Here is a 21,676-nt window from a genome sequence, read left to right on the forward strand (position 1 = left end):
TTCTTTACCTGCTCATTGCCCTCTGATGAGAAACGCAGACCTAGCGAGAAGTACTCATTACTCATGCCAAGTGACAGTCAGGTCACAGGAGAGAAGTGAAGCAAGTATTTCAAGAACTAAAAAAGCATTCACAGCTTTTGCTTTGAATGAGACTTCATTCTTTTCCTTCCTTCCTTCCTTCCTTCCTTCCTTCCTTCCTTCCTTCCTTCCTTCCTTCCTTCCTTCCTTCCTTCCTTTCCTTCCTTTCCTTCCTTTCTTTCTTTTTCTTTCTCTTTCTTTCTTTCTTTTTCTTTCTCTTTCTTTCTTTCTTTCTTTCTTTCTTTCTTTCTTTCTTTCTTTCTTTCTTTTTCTCTCTCTCTCTTTCTCTCTTTCTCTCTCTCTCTCTTTCTCTTTCTTTCTCTTTCTCTCTTTCTTTCTTTCTTTCTCCCTTTCTTTTTCTTTTTCTTTCTTTCTTTTTCTTTCTCTTTCTTTCTTTCTTTCTTTCTTTCTTTCTTTCTTTCTTTTTCTCTCTCTCTTTCTCTCTTTCTCTCTTTCTCTCTTTCTCTCTTTCTCTCTCTCTTTCTCTTTCTTTCTCTTTCTCTCTTTCTTTCTTTCTTTCTCCCTTTCTTTTTCTTTCTTTCTTTCTTTCTTTCTTTCTTTCTTTCTTTCTTTCTTTTTTCTTTCTTTCTTTCTTTCTCTTTCTTTCTTTCTTTCTTTCTTTCTCTTTCTTTTTCTTTCTTTCTTTTTCTTTCTTTCTTTTTTCTTTCCTTCCTTCCTTCCTTCCTTCCTTCCTTCCTTCCTTCCTTCCTTCCTTCCTTCCTTCCTTCCTTCCTTCCTTCCTTCCTTCCCTCCTTCCTTCTTTCTCTTTCTTTCTTTCTCTTTCTGTCTTTCTTTCTTTCTTTCTTATGGTTTTATTTATGCCACTTAATTTCCAAGAAAATGTTTTCTCAATTCTACTTTTTCATGGTTTCACCTTCAGCCTAAACCCAAGCAGGTTGAAATGTATGTTCCCCTTTCGTCCATGCCCTCCCCCTCCATCCCGCACCTCCTCTCCCAAAAAAAAAAAAAAAAAAAGGATGAAGATGGCACTGATTTAGCTTTGAATCATGACCTCTACTCAAGCAAAGACATTTTCTACTGTACTATCATCTACAGTAACATATATATTTTGATTTTTATTGTTCTTTTGGAGAAAAACTTAATTCCTGCTCAAACAGTACTCTGATGAGCCGATAAAGGAGTAATTTGGCCCACTCAAAACCTGTTCTGAATGGTAACACATACTTGCATTTTGGTTCTAAATACTAGTAGGTTGAATTAGAAATTAACAAGGAAATTTAATTAGAAATTACATGTCTCTTCAGAGAAGAAAACATAACTTACTGTTACACCACGACATTATAATCCAACTTTCTGAATGCAGTTATTAGGAGTTTTAATATAGCAGGGTTTATAGTTGTGTTTGACTGTGTGCAGCTTCTAGTTTTATTATCAAGAATAACACTATACATAAAAACATAGGAATGGTCTGCCATCTCAAGTACCAACATTACAGTCTCTTTCATAGAGCGAGCAAGGTCCAGTCAAAGGTGGACAACAGGTTGTTCTGCATGGATTTTGTTGATAACCCCCCACTCTTTAGGAGGATATTAATCTCTTTGCTTCACAGGGCATAGGTGCTTTTCTTATTCCTAAGGGCTATCTTAATGGGCCTGCAGCTCTGCCATCCGCCTCCTGCTTGCAGTTCTCTACCCTCATCTTCTTGTAAGACATTCCAATCCTCTTCTGTGCTGATTTTGTTTCTCAACTTTACGTCATCTACAAGTTTCATTAGCATGATCCTGCTGTTTGCACCAGTGTCATTAATAGAAAAAGATTGGCCCACAGACTAAAAAGTCTAAACCTCAAGGAAGACAATGGACAAACCGGTCCAGAAAAATCATTCTCCTCTCACCAAAAGCATTTCCCTTCCTAATACTCCTCTCTCGGTAGAAAACAAACAACCCTGAATTTTTAAATATTATAGTTAATCCATTTGTGCTAATTGATACAAGTAGTTATGAATGCCAGATATTCAAATTATTTGAGTTTTTTTTTTGAGTATTCATATGTGTTCTGGAATATTTTGTGCCTTCAGAAATGACGTTTTTCATAACTGAGGACCTTTCATTAATGAAAATAATCAGGTGACATTCCGTTGTACATAATTTTAGCCAGTCAGCCTATTTAGCCTAAATGGTTTTCTAATTGTATATCCTTTGTAGGATACACCGATATCTACTCTGGGAGAATGGAAATAATGCATACAAGGACATCTTCACACACACAAGCACACATACTCTTATCAATAGTACACAAAATAAAGTGATTATAAACATATAAAATTATATTAGCTGGAAGTTGGTAATAGTCCCTTTCTTCACCAACACTGTTAATGAAATCCATATTTCCCTGCCAACTACCATATTGACAAAATACTTACAAGGAGTATAAGAGAATTTCAAAATACAAGCTTTACTAAAAATGCATATTAAATAGGCATAGGATGGAAATCCATACTCTACTTGCACCACTGAGCACTAAAATACAGGCATTCTTTTTTCTCCTGAGGTAATTTCTAACCATAAGGCAGTCATTTAGAGAAATTGCATCCCTAGCTCCTTAAAGCTAAGCATCTTTCTACTGTAGGAAATGCTATCTAATTACACTGGCAAATAAGCAGCCTTCTCAAATTGAATTCCCTGTGACAGCAACATGTGATGACATTTAGTGATGTTTATTTCTTTTGGGTTTCTTCCTGTTACAAGTGCAGTCATGAACAGAAAAAAAATACATTTCTATACTTCCATCTGATTTCAGATTGATTGAGAAGAAAGTTATTTAGGCCTTACGGGAACTACTTGGGTACAGTAGAGGTGTTTATGGGATTTAAAAAAAAAAAAATAAAAATCTCTATATACTGGACTATGAATGTTAATATACTACTTAAAAAAAAAAAAAAAAGACACAAAAAAAATCTTAGCCTCTCTGTTTACAAACCCGTGCAAGAAGTGGCCTAATACCAGAGATAATCTTCCAAATCTAAAAATCAAACATGCTTAATTGGAACAGGCCAGAACAGCACAGAAAAAATCTCTAGAAACACCTTTTACATTGATTGCCACTTAAAACACACAGATGCACCAATGTTTAATACGTGGTGATATCACAGGCAACAGCCTTTTATTCTGCCTTTCAAATAAAGCAATGGCTTTGGGGAACTGTGCACTAATGTTGATTTTAGTGACTACTGCCTTGCTATAGGTTTTCAATTGCAAAAGAAATTTCTAGGGGAGTACAATTATTCCAGTCAGAGAGCTTTAGAGATTTCATAGTTATTGCACTGAACTTCAGATATCATTACTGCTGTAGAAGTAGACTATATCCATACTTCAGATGGCATTGTAACACACTGGTGTCTTAGATAGTTTGAATGATTGAGCTCAGGTACCAGAAGCAGCCTAACAGCAGCTACACATTGCTCATGCAGTTGAATGAATGTGTATTAATTTACCTTGCTGAGAAGGCTTGGTAATTCCCTCAAGCTGAGCTCTGCATTTGCATGGTTAGCCTGCCTGCTTTTTTTAAGTTAGGTTGAGTAACTTCACAGTTCAGGGAGGTACAGCATAAAGGAAATCACCAGGGCTTAAAAGTTATGAATGTGGTCAATGGTTTCACTAGGAGATGTTTACCAGCATTTATAAATCATCCATCTTAGTGTCATTGTCCAAAGCATATAATTATATGTTGTACATATTTTTTTCTCTGCATCATGATATCATGCAATAATGTATGTTATCTGCATTATTTCTGTCTTAAAAATACAACACCAATCTGTTGTAGCCTTACTCTAGATTTCATATGTTTTGACTCAATATGAGTGGCACGAATAGGACTACAGCAGATCTTACATTACTCAACAGCAGTATTATCTTTGTCTAATTTTTCTATTTTCTTCTCCTGCTTTGTCTGTAGCAGTATCTTTGACTTCCCTGATTTTTGCCACAGTTTATCTAATTCTCAATGCCATTTGAACATTGCTCTCAGGAAGTGACTTTTTTGTCCAATAACATTTGTGTGACAGATGGTGCAAATGACCACCCCATCAATGCTAGAATAGTGTGAAACAATATTGCTTACTGCTTGATGTTTTACCAAATGGCAAGAGTGGATGGCTAGCAAGGCTAAATCTGAAAACAAAAAGTTCTGTGTTTGGATTTTTCTGATTTTTTGGAACTAAATTTTAAGTGTAGCTCATCTTTCCCCTTTTCTAAATGACTTCTAATTATATATATCTTATTGCCAATGCCCTTGATCTCTGAGGATATTTGCAAATTGAATCCCTCCTTTCCAACAGAGGCAGAGCTCAACACGTTAGTCATACTTTCTCCTTAACCAATCTATTATTTAAACTCTTATATTCTTTGTGGTACAGGCAGTTTTTCAGTGAATATGCAGAGAACATACCATTCCATCTGGATGCCTCCAGGTCTCTCACTAGTTCTTTGGGTTGCAAGAGGTTTTGGTCCATCAAACATATCAGGAATTCACTTGCCTGCAACAATGAAGTCTAAATGAAAGAAAACATAATCTTTATCATCCCTCATCTTCTTCCTGGTATGCACATCCTGACTCTCCCTATTTTGCAGCTCTGAACTAGAACCCAACATAAAAAAATATGCAGACATCTAGCTTCAAGATGACTGGATTTTTTCACGTCAGGCTAAGCAAATATTTTCCTATTCCTACTTGCACTGTATGTCTCTTTTCATAATATCTTCATGAAATTCCTTTCTCACATTGTGTACAACCCTGCTTGTTTACTGCTCTAAAATTAACAATTTCCCTGTTTCCTGTTACACGGAGATTTACATTGATGGTCTCTTGGGTAATTTTCTTCCCCATTTTCTACCAGTCTTCTTTTTCCAAGCTGTTGGTGAAAAGACTGACCCCAGGTCTTGACATGTGAATTTTTTGCTAAGACGTAATATCTTTTTTTTTTTTTTTAAACAACATTGTTCTGTCTAAAGCATACAAAAGTCTACAAAATGTCATGTATGCAATAGAGCTGGAGAGCTTTTTTATTACTCTCAAGGACAATGTCATACATATATATGACAATGTCATAATGTATTCCTAATTACTGTCCAGTCTGTTGGTGATATAGCAGCAGTGTTAAAAAAGATATAAAAAAGTGTTAAAAACTTATTTTCCAAAATGAACCTTGGTTAATAAAGCAACAGGACTTCCACTTTCATAAGATAAAAACACAGCTGAAACTTCAGTTGTCTTTTGTTGTTTATATTACAGAGGTCTGAGAACACTTTGCAAGGATTTATGATAACTGCTTATTCTCAAATGTATCTAAGAGTAAGACCACCTAAAACACCTACAAAAAGATACAAAAACTTGACCATCGCTGAAAGATGTCTCATATTTTCAGAATAATTCAACAAGAGATGTCTAAGATATTTTACCCATCCAAACAACTAAAATTCTCTCTCAGTTGTTATTTTATGCTCCATTTAATAATGCAAAAAGTTTTTCTCAGAACAAATTCAAGGTTGTCTTACAGCTAACCATTCAGAATTTCCTCTGAAAGATCAGATCTCTGATTCGTCCCTTTGACCAGAAGAGTCACATCTCTGAATGCTTTCATTACTTTATAGGAAATATTTCAGCTTTGTCTGAGTATTGTTGGAAACTGAACTATTACTGCAATTTGGCAGAGGTACAGAAGGTAAACACTACTGTACAGTATATTTAGCCTTACATCATGAAACCACATTACTACACAGCAAAAGACAAATGAAATGTGCTTGTCCAAAGTACAAACATAATGGAAAAGTAGTATTATCTAATTCTAATACCAAAGGAAAAATAGGTCTATTTCAGAATGTTCCATTGATCATATACCAAGTTTTGAATTCATGTGTTGAGGTTAACTAGATAAAATTCATTGGTGTAGAAAAAATATCTTGGTAGTATAAAGAGTATTGTACGTTCATCTCTGGGGGTTTTACCACATTCCTTCACCACACACTTTACGTCCCTTTCTTCAAGAGGACAAATATACTGCAAAGTCAATCCTTTATACAGGTTCTTATAGCAAGCAACACAAAACAACAACAACAAAGTTTGTCAATCAAGAAAGATTATCAAAAATGTTACAAAAAAGTAAATAAGAACCTTTGTGACATAGGAAAGAGAGGAAGTTATTCACATTCTGTTCCAGGAGTAATGATGCTGATGTTCATACATTTGCTTTTCTATTTTGTCACTGCTTAACCTTCGCTCTCCCAAGAGGAAAGACACTTGCCACTGACAAATTATTCACGTTGTGTCAAATGACACTAATCAAGTAATTTATTAGCATAAGTTTTCAACTGTTCCTCAGGACAACAGCACTAAATAGACAATTAATTCTCAAGTCATGCTGTGGGTATTAATAGCAGTTGAAATGGAGAAGGACAATGTAGCAGGAACAAGTTGGTCAATTGGATAAACAGCACATATAACCCCAAGTAACTTGATTTATTATTTATTTAACATTCAGCTTGATCTATGCAGTCTTTAGGGTAGAAAGAAAAAAAAAAAAGTAAATAAAGTGTTGCATGAGGATCAGGAAGGAAACACTGCTCCAGGGGAAATGAAGATTATAAAGATGTGCTATCTGATTAATAAGGAAGAGTTTATTTCCTTAGTTGTGCTCCAGCTGGTTTCACACCAATATTAAGTGGCCAGATTTTCAAAATACTTCTTCATCATTCCCCCTCTGAAGATCACGTTAACAAATGTCCATTGTTTTTATGCTGCCTCTTTTGTAAGCTCTTTGTGCTATTCATAATGGTCAACAACAAGTATTCTTGCAAATTATTCTGTTGGCATGTCTAAAATGAAGACTACCACTACTGACACAAGAAAAGAATACTAGTCAGCCTAGTGTGGAGCTTTGTACAGTACAAATGTACCACCTCCTGGCAGAATTAATTATTCCCTAAAAAACTATGCAGTCAAATGCCTTTTGATAGTCAAGCTAGGTTGCTCAAAAACTACCTGTGCTAATGCATTATTACAACAGAAGACATTTTGCAGGTATACTCTGCAAATCATCTAAAGTTGGGCAATAATGATCAAATCTCTTGGAAATACTATAGTACTTAAATATATGTTTAGACTAAACACATTTGTTTTAAAAGTTAGTATTTTCCTGCATCTTAAACTAACTTACAGACATCTGGGCTTGGACATTTTCCAACTAATTACAGATGACTATTTTATATACTTTAGAAAGTCAAGTTGCCATTGACTCCCTCTATAGTTTCTGTAGAGGAGAATGTGAGTGAGAAGGTAGGCCAAACACCTCCGCAAAGTGCATTTTTGGTCAGCTCAAATTTGAGGCAACCAATTGAATTTTTTCTTTGCTTTTCTTCTTAAGTAAATAAAATCCCACTTTTAAATAAAAAGTAAAATTACAAAAACTTGTTGCTGATTACAAAATTAAGCATTTGATTTTGAAGATGTTAGATCAAAATATTTTGACATTTTCAGAATTCTTTACTTTGGGTTTGATAATAATAATTCAAGTTTCACCAAACACTGCTGTAAGTACTTTGATTCAGCAATATTATTTATTTATTCATTCATTCATTCATTTATTTATTTACTTATTTATTGCAGCATACATTGTTTTAAATTTTGGTGCAGATCTTATCTCCCACAAAATGCCATTCTCTGCAGCTTTCTATGAGCAAAGAAACACATACAGACAAGCTTGTCACAGGTCCTTTTGGCTCACCTTCTCCCTGACTCATCCGGTTAAACTGAGTTTAGGTGCTTTAAAGATAATGAGGTACTCAGTGAGTATAACAAATGAATGGGTGTTTTGCTAATAAGTGAGTCTCTGATCTTGTCACTTACCCCTGCTTGGCAGAAATCAGGTGGAGAAAAACAATTCCAAGTGCTAAACAAGTTCTAACTCATAATGTTCCAGCTCAGTAAAAACACCTAATTTGCAATAAAATTATGATGATATAACAGGAATATTTACTTAGCAGTACGTTGGTCATTCTGTGCACTATTAAAGTAATTGAAAAGTAAGAAATATCTGGCATTAGTCTGAGTCTACACTGTATTTTTATTAATATTACTTCTGTTTAATTAAAAAAAAAATCCTACCATATTTCTCTGCATTTCACAAACAATTACTTATGAACATATTTCTTTTTGTTGTCGGTGGTGGTGTTTCATTTTTTATTTTTTATTATTATGATTTTATTCTGATGGGGACATAAATTGCCTAGCTATCCATAAGAACTCCTGGACAGCAAGCATGCAGGGAGCTGTTACTGAGAATGTTACTGAAAATGTTAAGGGCTTCTCTACTGAATTATTTGCTCAGCAAAATAAAGCTAGTTGGTCAGGTTAAGAGAGATCATTCTATTGGAAGAATTCTGGAGTCAATAGGACTCTGCCAAGCTGTACATTTTAGTAGCATTCAGCTGTTTGAATTATGATGGAAGTTCTGATATCTACATTCTGATGAATATATTTTCTGCTATAATTTGAGAGCAGCAGTAGTTAGGAAGTTGTGCTGCTCCCTTGTGTGATACCTTCATCCTGGCTGACAACTGTTTCTCTTTTCTTCTCCTCCTTCTGGGCTAGGAGGAAAATAGACACTGAGAAAAGGCTGGGTTCATTCTGTTTCCATTATGCTGAACAAGTTACTTCTTCCTTCCCTCTGCACATTATATCCTCCCACTAACTGCTGTTCCCCTCATTTCCCTGGTTCCACTGATAGTAATATTCCATAGAAGAAATCTAAAAACTTCAGGTGAACAGCAGACCTGATTTGCATTTATCACCTGTAGGGATGCTGTGAATCTTACTCCTCACTGCTGACATCCTATTTTAAAACCAAGTACAATTTAATTGATGTTGATTGAAATCACTTCGACTATATTCCACACTAACATTTACCTACTGCTGTCCGTACTGAACAGCTGAGCTGTAATTTTGATAGTTGGAGCTGGTTTTGGAAGGACAACTATTTCTGTGTATGCTGGCTACTAATTCTGTTTTTCACATTTAAAATCCAGACAACATTTTGGGGTGCTATAGTAACACTTCAGAAACACATCCAATGTATTTCTAAACATGGCATGGAGACAGGTCATGAAGCTGCAGTCATTTCTCTATACCATGCAGCATTTTCTTGCTATCTGCCCAGACACACATATTTGGGTATTTTCAAGATAAAAGTGTCCAGTGGAGATGTACACTCTGTTGGAATGTACACACAGCTGGTTGGAATTAGCTGATCATTCAGGAGTCATTTTCACTGGAGTCCCAAAAGCAAGGAATACACAAGTTCCTAAAGACTGATCAAGCATTAACCTTCAGGATGTCCACTGCTCCACCTGAGTCTCCATCCTCTACATGACTGTAGGAAAACACTGGCAAGGAAGATATTACCACAACATCTGTTAATAAAAGGGGTCTGATAGAAAAGGTTTTATGGTCCTCTTGCCTCACACAGAGGAATGAGCTGGGTGGAATTCTAGATAAGGGCACGAATCTAAAATTATGATATTTTTCTTCTGATAAACTAAAATCATGTATATTTGAATAAAGGCAGTCACAGAAGCTGAAGAGGAGACTTCACAAAAGAATCACAACCAGAAATATTTGGCTAGGTCTTCTCTTTGGAAAACTTCAGAAGGATTGAGTCTATTTAGTAATTTAACAGATTCATGAAAAGGCACAACTACAATGGGGAATAAAAACAACAGTAACAAAAACAACAACAACAAAACAAGCATACACACAAATAAAAAGCAAACAATCAAAAAACAAACTTAGAGGTCCAAACACATTTCTTTGAAATATTTCCCACAAGTTTTCTTAGACAAGCATTCTTCCAGTAAATAAACAAAAAAACAAACAAATAAAATCTATGTACAGAAATATCCATTAAAATACTGATGGAAATTTCTATTGCTGAGTACTCATAACACTAATTGTAGTAGATACATATGCCACAAGGGCTCAGTATCTATGAAAAATAGCTCCCTTCTCCCCTTTTCAATACCTTTCCTAGGTGATATTTGTTTATAGCTATTTGAGTTAGAAAAGACTTGTATTCTCTTGAGGGAGATAAGTAGACATAAAATACTGCAAAACCTACCACAAGCTGCATATCACTTCTGAAGCAGGACCTCACGCATGCAAAAAGGATTTTAAAGTCAACCTAGAGAGGCAAATATTAATTACCAGCATATGCTGCTGAATTATTAATTAATTTCTGGTGACTAAGCAATATAGTTGCAACAATTCATTATTTAAAAATATTTTTTAATATTGTCTCGTGATTAGGAGATGTCTGCTAGAGGTAGTAGTGGAGTCCTTCACAAACCAGCATTTCATTCTGAAAAACTACATGCCACAGAGTTTAAATTAAAATAAAAAATAAAAGGAGTTTATACTCCTTTCACTGAGCTTACTTTTTTTTTTTTTTTAAAGTTATGATCTGTTGTATACATTCCCAGTGGCAGGTTGTGACTTGTACATTTAGGAATGACTCAGGCAAGTGAGAATTGTTTCTTTCAGTACTGACTTGTGAATAAGGAGATGCATAAATCATTTTGCTTCTTTCTGGGTTCACCAGGACAGCTCAGCAGACCAACACATAGAATCTTGTGATGTGACTGCATCAGCACTTGAGGTACAACTTTTGTCTTCAGCTTAGACCACTCCAAGAAAATTATTAATTTTTAAGGGAGCTTTTCCAGCTGCCAGGACTGTAGTTTTGCTTAACCCTCAAATATATAATGAATTAGCCAGTTAATACTTGATCAATCACAGGCCTTCACTGTGTGCAAAAATTTCTTTTAATGGAGTGGAATAAAAATATCTAGCAAACAATATTTGGCAGTCCTTTAAAATATATTGTAAAGTATTTTCTTCAGCAGCATTCAATGTAATAATGTTATTCACAATAAAGTCCTTGCTCAGCTTGTTTTATAAAAGATATCTTATTGATATATTTAATCATCTCTAGATGGTTAAAAATAAATCTACGAAGGGGATCTCTGCCTTCAATTTTAAAAGGTACAGAAATAATCTTAAAGTGGATATTTTGAGAACCTGGGATGGATACTGAAAAGAGTGAAGAGATTTATATTTACTTATCAGTTCTCATAACATCTGCTCTGTGGAAAGGTTTATTCATTTTTCAATATACCAAAACCAAACAAACAAACAAACAAAAAAACACCCTTCCAGTAATGTTAAGGAAAAATCCCTTAAAAATGCCTCTAGTCATCCTCATTCAGTCAAGATAACCAGAGAATTATAACCACACTTAAAGAATCAACCATCCACATTTTACCCTGTTCTCCTAGTTCTCAGTATTATATCTCATGACAAAGGTAGAAGCAGTATATTTAGAAAACAAGACAAAACAAAACAAAAACATTCCAGCATCCATTCTACATGCAAGCATCATTTTAAATATAAAATAAATAGCATACAGCTATTTCATTCATTTTCCTTTTATTTTTTTTTCTGACATGCATACATTTAACCTCCAAAACTTAAACCTTGTGTTTCCATCCAAAAATCAAGCCTTAAGTTAATAAACCAAATCAGTGTGCAAGTTTTAAAATGTAAAAACATATCCCAGCTATCCCATCACCTCTTTTCCCAAAGATAGCCAGAACCCACAGAGACCATTTCAACCCAATGCTCTTTGGATTTCTACCACCAACAAGGCACATTGGAGTGGGAGAAAAAGGCAGACGCAGCAGGATCTAGAAACATATCTTTCACTCTCCCATCTCAGGTGCTGCCATATGGTATTGCTTTGTATATGTACATGTCTTTCATGCTCAGCTTTTTTCCCTGGGCAATCATCCATCATCCATCACTGCACTGGATTTAGCATGCTGCCAGTACAGCCTGCACCTCTCCAGGGGTTCCTTCTGCTTTGGGTATGCAAACCCCCAAATCATTGCTTATTTCCTACAGCCCAACATGTTTCCTTGGGCAATTTAGCTTCATTAGAGTTACTGTAAAACCTTCCCAAAAAAAAATAATAAAAATCATTTTTCTGCTAGAGTGTCTCTGCATAAAACATTACAAATTTAAATTAGGAGTTCATGGCTTAACAAGAGATAACCCTGGCCTTGCTTAGTGTAAGGTCAGCAAAGACTTTCCTCTACTGGCAAAAAATGCCTAATGAATAAAGATTTTAGAAATAGTATCGTTATTTTAAAAGGACAATCCAAATGGTTGCAGCATATACAGCAACATTATTTTTAAATCCAAACACCAAACTGAAAAATAATAAGTGTGCCAACATCAAAAGCGGTGGCTCACCAGGTAATAAGATGAAAGCAGTGTGAAAACTCAGGGAGACATTTTGTAAATTACGCCTGGAATGACAATAATGATATTAATAATGACACATAATATGTATTACATAGACCTATACATAAATACAATAAGCATTAGCATAATATATATATTATATATTAGTAAAGATTAACCACCCTTTATATGTTTTTTATATATACACTTATATGTGCAAGTGTGCATGTCTCTGTGTGCTTGCATGGAAACTTTATTTTATATATACAAATGATTTATTTATTTGAAACAATACACTTTTTGGAGTTTCATTTTACAGAATTAAATGACTGGGCAGTGATATGTGTTGCAAATGGGATAAGCTAGTTACGGGTAAGTGAGAACAGACTGACCTTTTAATGCAATGATTTGCATGTTGTACCCCTGCTCTGTATTTTTTCCACCTTACTCCTCTTGCTCTCTCAGGCTTTCTAAATTAGTAAGTCACATTGTGACTGACATGCCTAACAGGAGAGGTCATTTAGTGAAGTCTGGGCCAGCACATCCTGCTAGAACAGTATGTGACATCTTCAAAATCCCTTTCTTTCCTGCAGGGAAAAAAAAAAGCTCCATGAGCTCTGCTGCATCAAATGCATTCATCTGCAAGTGGTACTTCCAAGAAAAAGAAATACTGAAAATTTGTAGTCATACAGACAAAGAGCCACCCAAACCATACCTAGCTGCACCACAGTGAAACCACAGGCATCTGTCAGTGTGACAGCCTTCTACATGGATAAATAGTGGAACTACTTTCGTATAACGACCAAGACATTGCCTTAATTTTGTGAAGCACAACATCCTGAGAAGAGACATAGGGGATGGTAAAGGGTGAGAGTGGTCTGGGGTCACTGAATCTGTAGTTGTTTTGGCCAGAGGTTGTAATTACAGCATTGGAAATGATACCAAGCTCCTCTGGGTGAACACAGAAATGTGGAACTGAGCCCCATGTACAGCTCTATCAGGGGAACTGAAAAACTTTTTAATCTCCAAAATTCTTCTGGCAAATCAGTGCATAAAACACAATTCCTAATTCATTTCTGAGTGTAACAGAAAATAAATCCTATTCCTTTTTTTTTTTTCTTTTAAATCTTCATGTCCCATTTTTTGGTAGTTTGTATATGCTGATTTTAATGCCAGTGCCTACTGCTGTCTTTAAAAGCTAACACTTTTGAGAAAAAGTTTCAGCTGGATCTCAGTCAGGCCTCTAGAATTAATCCTCTTCTGGCAAAAGAAAATGTGAACCCAGTACAAGCAGTGAACTGCAGGGAAAATATTAGTAGTTAGATGTTTAAGTGCCTAATTTGCTGCTGCTGACACATGGGCAAAGAGATACAGTGTCTAATAACTAGCAATTAAATGGTGTTGAAGGTGATTGGGGTTTTGAAACTGAGTCCACCAAGACAAAGAACAGATAAAAAGATGAAGTTTACAGTACTGGAAGATTGGTCTTAGGGTTTTCTAATATCAATAATTTAAAAAATAGTCATTCAATATACAGCAGGGAGGTGAATAATCAGTAAGCTATGCACTCTGTGGATTTAGAACTCATACCAGAGAAAATTGCAGCATGTACACTGTTAGTCAGAATACAATAATAATTCAGTGTCAATTGCAGTGTTTTTTTTTTTTTTATAACACCGCTTCACTCTAAAGTGAGCTTTCTGGTTGCAACGTTTTATGTGAATCATTAATTCTTACACTTTAAAAATGTGTACCCTTGAGCTATAAAAGATATGGTACATCTTCATTCTTTACAATCTGAAAAAAAAAAAAATCTTCCTGATAACAATCATTTTGAAGCAGATATAAAGAGTGACAACACCAGTTGGTTTAATAGCATGCAGTGATTCTTTCTATAAAGCTATTTAATACAAGTCTGCCTCTTATAAAGCTATTTAATACAAGCCTGCTTCATGCTGGTTTCCATTTTCACTGATGTTCTCTACAGCTCATCTAGTTTTAAAAGGACAGGAGCCAAATCTATTTTCAGGAAAGGCAGGGTAAATGGGAAGAATTGAATTGTTCTGGCCTGTCACAGGCCACGCTGAGCTCTAAGTTGTTGCTCAGTTTTAGTGTGTAGGTGGCCATTGACCCTCAACACCCCCCAGTGCCATGCTCCAGGGCTGCTTCCCAAAGCGTACACTGCTGTTTCTGCTGTTTGTGATACCCACCAAAGCACTAATAATATTAGCCATAAACAGAAAGCTAAGGACATGCATTCAATGTACAGTTCTATTTTAGAATTCAGTATCTTTAGTTCAAGTGCTTTCCTGTATTTCCAAAGCAATCAGGACCAGACACTATTAACAGCAAAACAAATGTACAACAGATTATTGAAAAATTACTGGGGGGTTCCATCATCCTGAATGATTCCCCATCTTATCTAAAATGTTTTTTTCTGCTTTACAGAGCAGTTCTACAGAAAAATATATAAGAAATAAAAAATAAATAAAAAATAAAAAATTATTTATATCAGCCTCAGATTCATCAGTTTTAAAGGGATTGTATTTGCTTGTAAGACATAGCTTTCTCTTCTACAATAGTAGTAGCCCTTTCATAGCTCAACATATCTCCTTGTTGAGCTTCTCTGACCTCCATTTCTGATACCAAAGGCCACAGTGTTGACCGGATTCAGTAATGAATAGTCAGAAGTGGGTGAATATTCAGCATGAGGATTAAAATGCAGTTTTTTTCTCTCTCTCGGGACATCCTAAACTGAAAATGTTCTAGGGGTTGCAGGGTTAATGAGTCTTATTTACAGAAAACAATTTGAGGGTCTATTAAACTTCTACATCATGTGAAGATGAGCCTTGACCTATGAAGTTAATAAACCGGGGTTTCCACATGCCCAAGATAAATGCCAGGTTATAATTAGCAGCCCTGAAACTCAAAGGAATCAGCAGACAGATGTGGATTTCTTTCAGTGACACTGAACATCAGACAGCCTATTGAAATGTGTGAAGAGAGAATCACAGAGGTTTGCATATCTAGCAAAAGGGCTAGTAGGTGGGTTTAGCTTTTTTTAAAGAGATCTCGGGAAATTCCCATACTACTCCATTGATATACTTGACCTGTTACCTCATAGTCTCACTGAGTCCTACTAATGCAGTGGGGAGATGGAGGCTTTGAAAAGCCTAAAATTGAGGTCTGCTTTCATTTATTTTTCACTTAAGCATGTTTATTTGTGTTTTTTTTTTTGATTTTTTGTTACAATACTTAGTGATAACAGTTTGAGAACCATGTAGTCTTCAAATATTAAAGATCTGGGGCTCATAATATGAAAAATTAAAATTATATTTAAAGTGTACCTGTTCATTTACCCATAGAACAAAACACAAAAGCAGCAAGTTCTTGCTCCAAATCCTTTTATTTTTTCAGGTTTACGAATTCTCTTAGCATAATCAGTAGGTGAAGTTTATGGACCAGATTTTCAAAGGTACTCAGACATCAAAATATACAGCTTAATATTTGGAAGAGTTTTTTTCTCCTGGCTTTAGGCACGTAAATGCTGCAAAAAGTTTGAAATCCCTATTAGCCATCCTTGAAAATGCAAACCTATGTCAAGATTAAATACTCTGTTTGAACTCAGGAACAAAGTTTCCATCTTCTTAATTAATGACTGCTGGACAGCCACATTCTAGGGTGCAGAAGAAAGAGGCAACAATGAATTAAGAAAGTAAGCAATTCAGATAAGCTAGATACAACCTTCCTGATTAGCTATGTAGTTGAAAGAGAAATACTTATCTTTTGTGCAAGGCATGATTCCTTGGCTGTATATGAAAAATATATCTGCACATTCACACAGAAAAGAAGTAGACAATAAAGTACCTATTATGACAGATTGTCATAATATAGGTTGTTACAGTTCCGATTCATCTATACTGAAATAAGACACATGATTTTAAGGAAGTGAAGAAGTGTAAGACATTAATGCCATTTTAGCAGTATCAGCCACAATTTTATACTGAGTTAATTTATCCTGTTCTTTGGGTCTCCACAGATACATTGGTATGCAGCCTGAGCTACCTAGTTTAATTCAATCTTGCTAGCACTCTTCTATATTGCACACGTTTCTGTGGCTTCCATGAACGTATACTCTCTAGTTTGTTTGTCAAAAAGATAAAAACTCAGTTGCATCACTTTCTGCATGAAGTTTGTGGGTGGTTTGCTGAAGTATAATCATATTTTTAACAGCATCCATTGGGAACTACAACCCCCTCCTACTTTCAGGTTCTGTCTTTGAGCTAGCATATCACATATTGTTACCTGCAACTTGTACTTCATATTAAGAACATGGAAGTAGTTAATTACCACTGGTTAATACATGTTTGGCAATAATTGCATAAGATTCCTTAGTTTAGTTGTTCCTTCCAGTGGTCCATCTCACACATAAACCACCACAGGACTCAAGGCTATTCAACATACCATTGTAACCACTGTAATATGGTTGAAATTCCAGTCGGAAACATTAAGGAATTTATCCATTCACAAAAACTTTAATACAATACACTTGGACCTGCCTAGTTTGGGTCAACAGCTAAGCATTTTCTGTACCAGACTGTCATTAGTAAACTCCGAACTCTGTGACTCCTCTCAGGATTATGTTTCCTTTTATCCCTTGGTACTACTCATAGTATTTTTAATAGTACACCAGACCTTAAGTCCAATACTCTGACTCTGTCACAGACCAGTAATTAAGAACTCACTTCCCACCTACTGTCCCCTCAATGTTCAGTCATGGATTGTTAAAGAAACAGGAGCACAGTGTGTGGGACAGAATATTCTTTCTGTACATAGCAGCCTTTCTTTCACAATTTCAACTACTGCATCTTTATCTTAGTTTACATAAATGCAAACTTTACTACAGTTCATTAATTTATCTAGCATTTCTTAAAAAAAACAAGTCACGGAATTCGTTTCCATAAACCTTCTGCAACCTTGAATTTCAATACACTGAAAAAATGTACTATGGAGAGAGGTCCCCTTTTATTTCATTGCTTTATATTTATAAGGTATGATTTCATATTCTTTATGTAATAATAATAACCAATAGATAGTCTTTTCTTTAAAAAAATAAGTTTCACTCAGTTGCCCTGTTTTTTTTTGCCATGCTTGTCATCATAAACACATAAACTCATGGGCTTTTCTGGAATCTTTTCTCAAGGAAAAAAAATATCAAAGGAAAATAAAAACAATTACAAAGAAAACTCAAGCATATCATTATATTCTTCCGGCCCCTGGATCTTAGCTGGGGGGACTTCCTGAACTAGAGGTAGAGGTTTCTGACAAAATCAGAGAAAAAAAAAAAAAAAAACATCCAGACCTATACAATTCTATCAGCTCTCTAACCCAGGCAAATGTTTAACAAGAAGTCCCACAACAATGTGCTGTGAGAAATATCTTATTTTGTTGTTGTTGTTTATTTTGAAGCCACTAGTAATATATTTTGGTGCTTCTAAGTTGCTAAGTGAGTAAAGCTTTCAACATTCCTCATTCAGCTCACCTATGCCAATTACGATTTTATTTACTTTTATCATGTCCTTTGTATAGTTGTCTTTTCCAGGATGAATACTCACTTTTTCTTATGTGAGATCTTTCACACCTTCATTAACACTTGTTTTATTTTCTTCTGCACTTGTGCACTATGGAAAACTAAAATAGGGTCTGAGAATTCAGAAACCACCAAGCATTTGGTGAGCTTCATGCTGTTACTTCCTAAGAGTTAAAACAGAGCCAAGCATTCCTGTACATGCTTTGGCTTTCCTGTGTGGATGCAACAGCCCAGTGCACCCTATGACTAATTTGCTGTTATTACATGGCATATTAAATGGCAGCTGCTGCATATACTAGACTGGTGAATCGGTCTTTGCTCATGTAAGCACCTACTGGAAAATACAAACAGAGGAAGCTAAAGTAAGTTGGAAGGTAAATCAAACCAAAGCTTTGAAAATCATCATGGGCAATATTTAAATTCTCTATGGCCTAGACAGTTGCAAGCCACTTGCATTAAATATCAGAAAGTTGTGATTTCTTTGTAAAAGTAAATTAGTTTGCATCTGAATAAAGAAGTTAAGCACGCTTAAAAATTAAAGCAATTAAAATTTTGAATGGTAAAGCAGAAATATTACAAGCATGTTTAAGATGCTCTATTTCTTAAACAAACCTCAATTTTCTGTTTAAACCTAGCATTGTATATTGTATGTCTAACTTTTACATTGATAGGAAGGAAAAATGAATGCACAGCTCACAATTTAATGTTAATTCATGTCTTAATTACAGAACCACAAAAAATACAGAAAGTTTAATGAGTTAATCAGTTGTCCCAGACAAAGGGGATAAATGACATCCAAATTTTGAGTTCTGTTTAAACATTTCTGTTCCTCCCAACACCTCTCAATAATCAGAACAGGCTGTTCTGAATAATTAGCAAGGCAAAAATCAACCATCAGTGTTGATATAAATCATCATAAGTCCAATCAAGTTAGTGAGTTACAAGGTCATAAATGAAAGTGAGAAGAGCATGGTTTCTCTTTGAATTAATTGGAGCTGTACCAGTTTATATCAGAAAACTGCTCAACCATATGTGCATCAGCACAGAAACACTTGCAAACTATGACATATTTCAGCACCTAAAGTGGTCTGAGAAAAGTCTAAAACATGCATAAGCAGTGTTAGCCTTAATCTTCTTTAAATTTGCTTTGCACATTGGACTGAGCTGGTGTTCAGACTGAAGTCATACTAAAATCACTGTAAAATCAGCAAGAGCAAGACAAAAAATCATGTCCTGTTTTTATCTCTTTCCCCAATTAGCTCTTTATTTTTCAATGTTTTGTTAAAGAGAGTAAAACATTTGTAAATGGATTTTCGTTTGTTCTTGCTTGCCACATGCTGCAGGTCTTCCTCTTGTTTTCATCAATGTAAAACTTTACTTCCTCCTCCCCATACCTCTCACCTCAATTTACACAGCAGGGGCAATCCACACCACTTTTACTTTGACCTTATAGCATATTAGAGTACATTTGCGTTTGGCTTTGAGTAAGAGTGGAATAATGCAGCTAGCAGCTGCTTTCGTCTTGAATGATACTGCAAAAGGGGTCTTTTGTCTCATTATCAAATATCTGAGGTTTTTTTTTTATAATTTTATAATTAAGAAAAGATTCCTTCTACTGAAAGGAACTGCAAAAACAGTAGAAAGATGAACACAAGGGCTCATGTCTTTGTTTAAAACTATTATTATACTGATTTAAAGAAATTATTACAGGTTTTTCTGTTATCAACAAAACCAAGTGTTTGTAACCTACTCTAGCTCTGCAGAGATTCTGTAAACGAAATAGACAATTCGCTTGGCACAACCAGGAGCTTTAACACAAGCATCTCAGCTGGGTGGTACTGATTACCTGAATTTATACACTTATACAATCTCTTTCTCATCCATTGCTAAAGTGAAACCATTAAGAAGAAAAAAAAAAAAAAAAAAAAAGGAAAGGAAAGGAAGAAAGAGATGATTGCATAATCATATCAAGAAAAACTACAAGAATCACAGGAACAGGATAAGTGCCTGTTTTTCAAAACTAAAAACATTCAAAATCTTGGCATCCCTGATGAGAACGAGATGTGAGATTAAAGGATGGCCAGGTCCAACACAATGAAACATAATAAGGTTTTTTTCCTCTTCTCTATACTTATCATTTGCAAATAAGATGATTTTTGTTAAACTCATAATAGGAATAATGATTTTGTTGAATAATATTCTTAAAACCTTTGCATTAAGGAGATACACTAGATATGCCTATCTCCTTGATTTATTTTTTTGTGTGTGTGTGTGTGTGGTTCCTAAAGTATCACCTCGCACTACAGAGACAGAAAAAGATTAAACTAATGTGCTGATATGCTATTATAAATATGACACAGAAATTCTGACTGGAGACAGTTCATGCATCTCCTGCAAGACTATGCTTATGTTTGTACAGGATCTACCCACCCATACTTAAAATGAGTATTCCAAAGCAGTGTTATGAAAACCACATGATACTTCACACCTTCAGGAATAATCCTTATCAATTTCTAGATGCGATCAGTAGTAAACTGTCAGTCATTTTTCATTGGGATCAATATTTACAGTTTTAAATTTCCAGATCCCTAAGGAATCTCTGATTTTTTAAAAATGTTTTGTACTCTCTTAGAGGAGGAAAAATATTTGGATATATCACGTGAAAGTATTTTATGAATATTACCAATAAGGACTTTCTACTAATATTAATAAGAGTATTATATGTAATACTCTTATTATATAATATATATAATTATTATATATTTTATATATAATATATATATAATATATTAATATATAATATATATTATATACAATAATATATATAATAATAATATATATAATAATATATATAATTAATGTGTAAAACTTACACTGAAGACTGCAGAAGTTAAAAGCAACTGCTATATTCCTATAGAACCTGACCCAAAATCCCTGAAATATAAGCAGAGTTTTTCAGTGGCCAGACCTCCTATGAATAAAATGAAATTATAATTTGGAAGTCCTTATCTTTAGCCCAGTGACAGACAGGCTATCTGCATACAGTATTCCTGATGCTTATTTGTATAACATAACAACTTTGCAGTCAGAGAAGTCTTCATGAAGTGAAAAAGGCTTTTCCATTACCTTAAATACCACTGACAAAAATTTGGGCAGAGATGCAGGAAGAAAATCATTTTCTTTCCATACAGCTCAGTGTGCCCTCAATACAAAATTATTCCCTGCACTAAATTAATGAGAAACATATAAAATATTCTTTTTTCTTAACACAAGTAGATTTCAATTCATCACATAAGAGACACTTCTACGTAATTTATGTCAATAATACACCTTTTCTTCCTTTCAACTATTTCACTCTCAAACCCGACCTTCAAACAAAAGGCCATTTAACTCTTGTTTTTCACATTTCTATCTACCAAATACATTTTAATATTTAGTTTATGAACTAAACCTCCTTGCTTTGCAGTTTTTCTTTTTGAGCAAATTCATAAGCTTACAAGCTGATTATATCATTCTTTCATGATCTCCCTTTCTTTATTAGTGCTAATCTTGTACTGAAGTGTATATAGTAGTCTGTCAATACAGCATAGTATAATTATACCAAACCTGTACTGATCTTCCTTAGTTTATGGCGTCAGCCTCCACTGTGTTAACCTGAGCAGAACTGCCTCAAACTATAAACATACTAACTGTAATTCA

The sequence above is a fragment of the Anser anser genome (assembly GCF_964211835.1).
Source record: "Anser anser genome assembly, chromosome: 2".
NCBI classification, from domain to species: Eukaryota; Metazoa; Chordata; class Aves; order Anseriformes; family Anatidae; genus Anser; species Anser anser.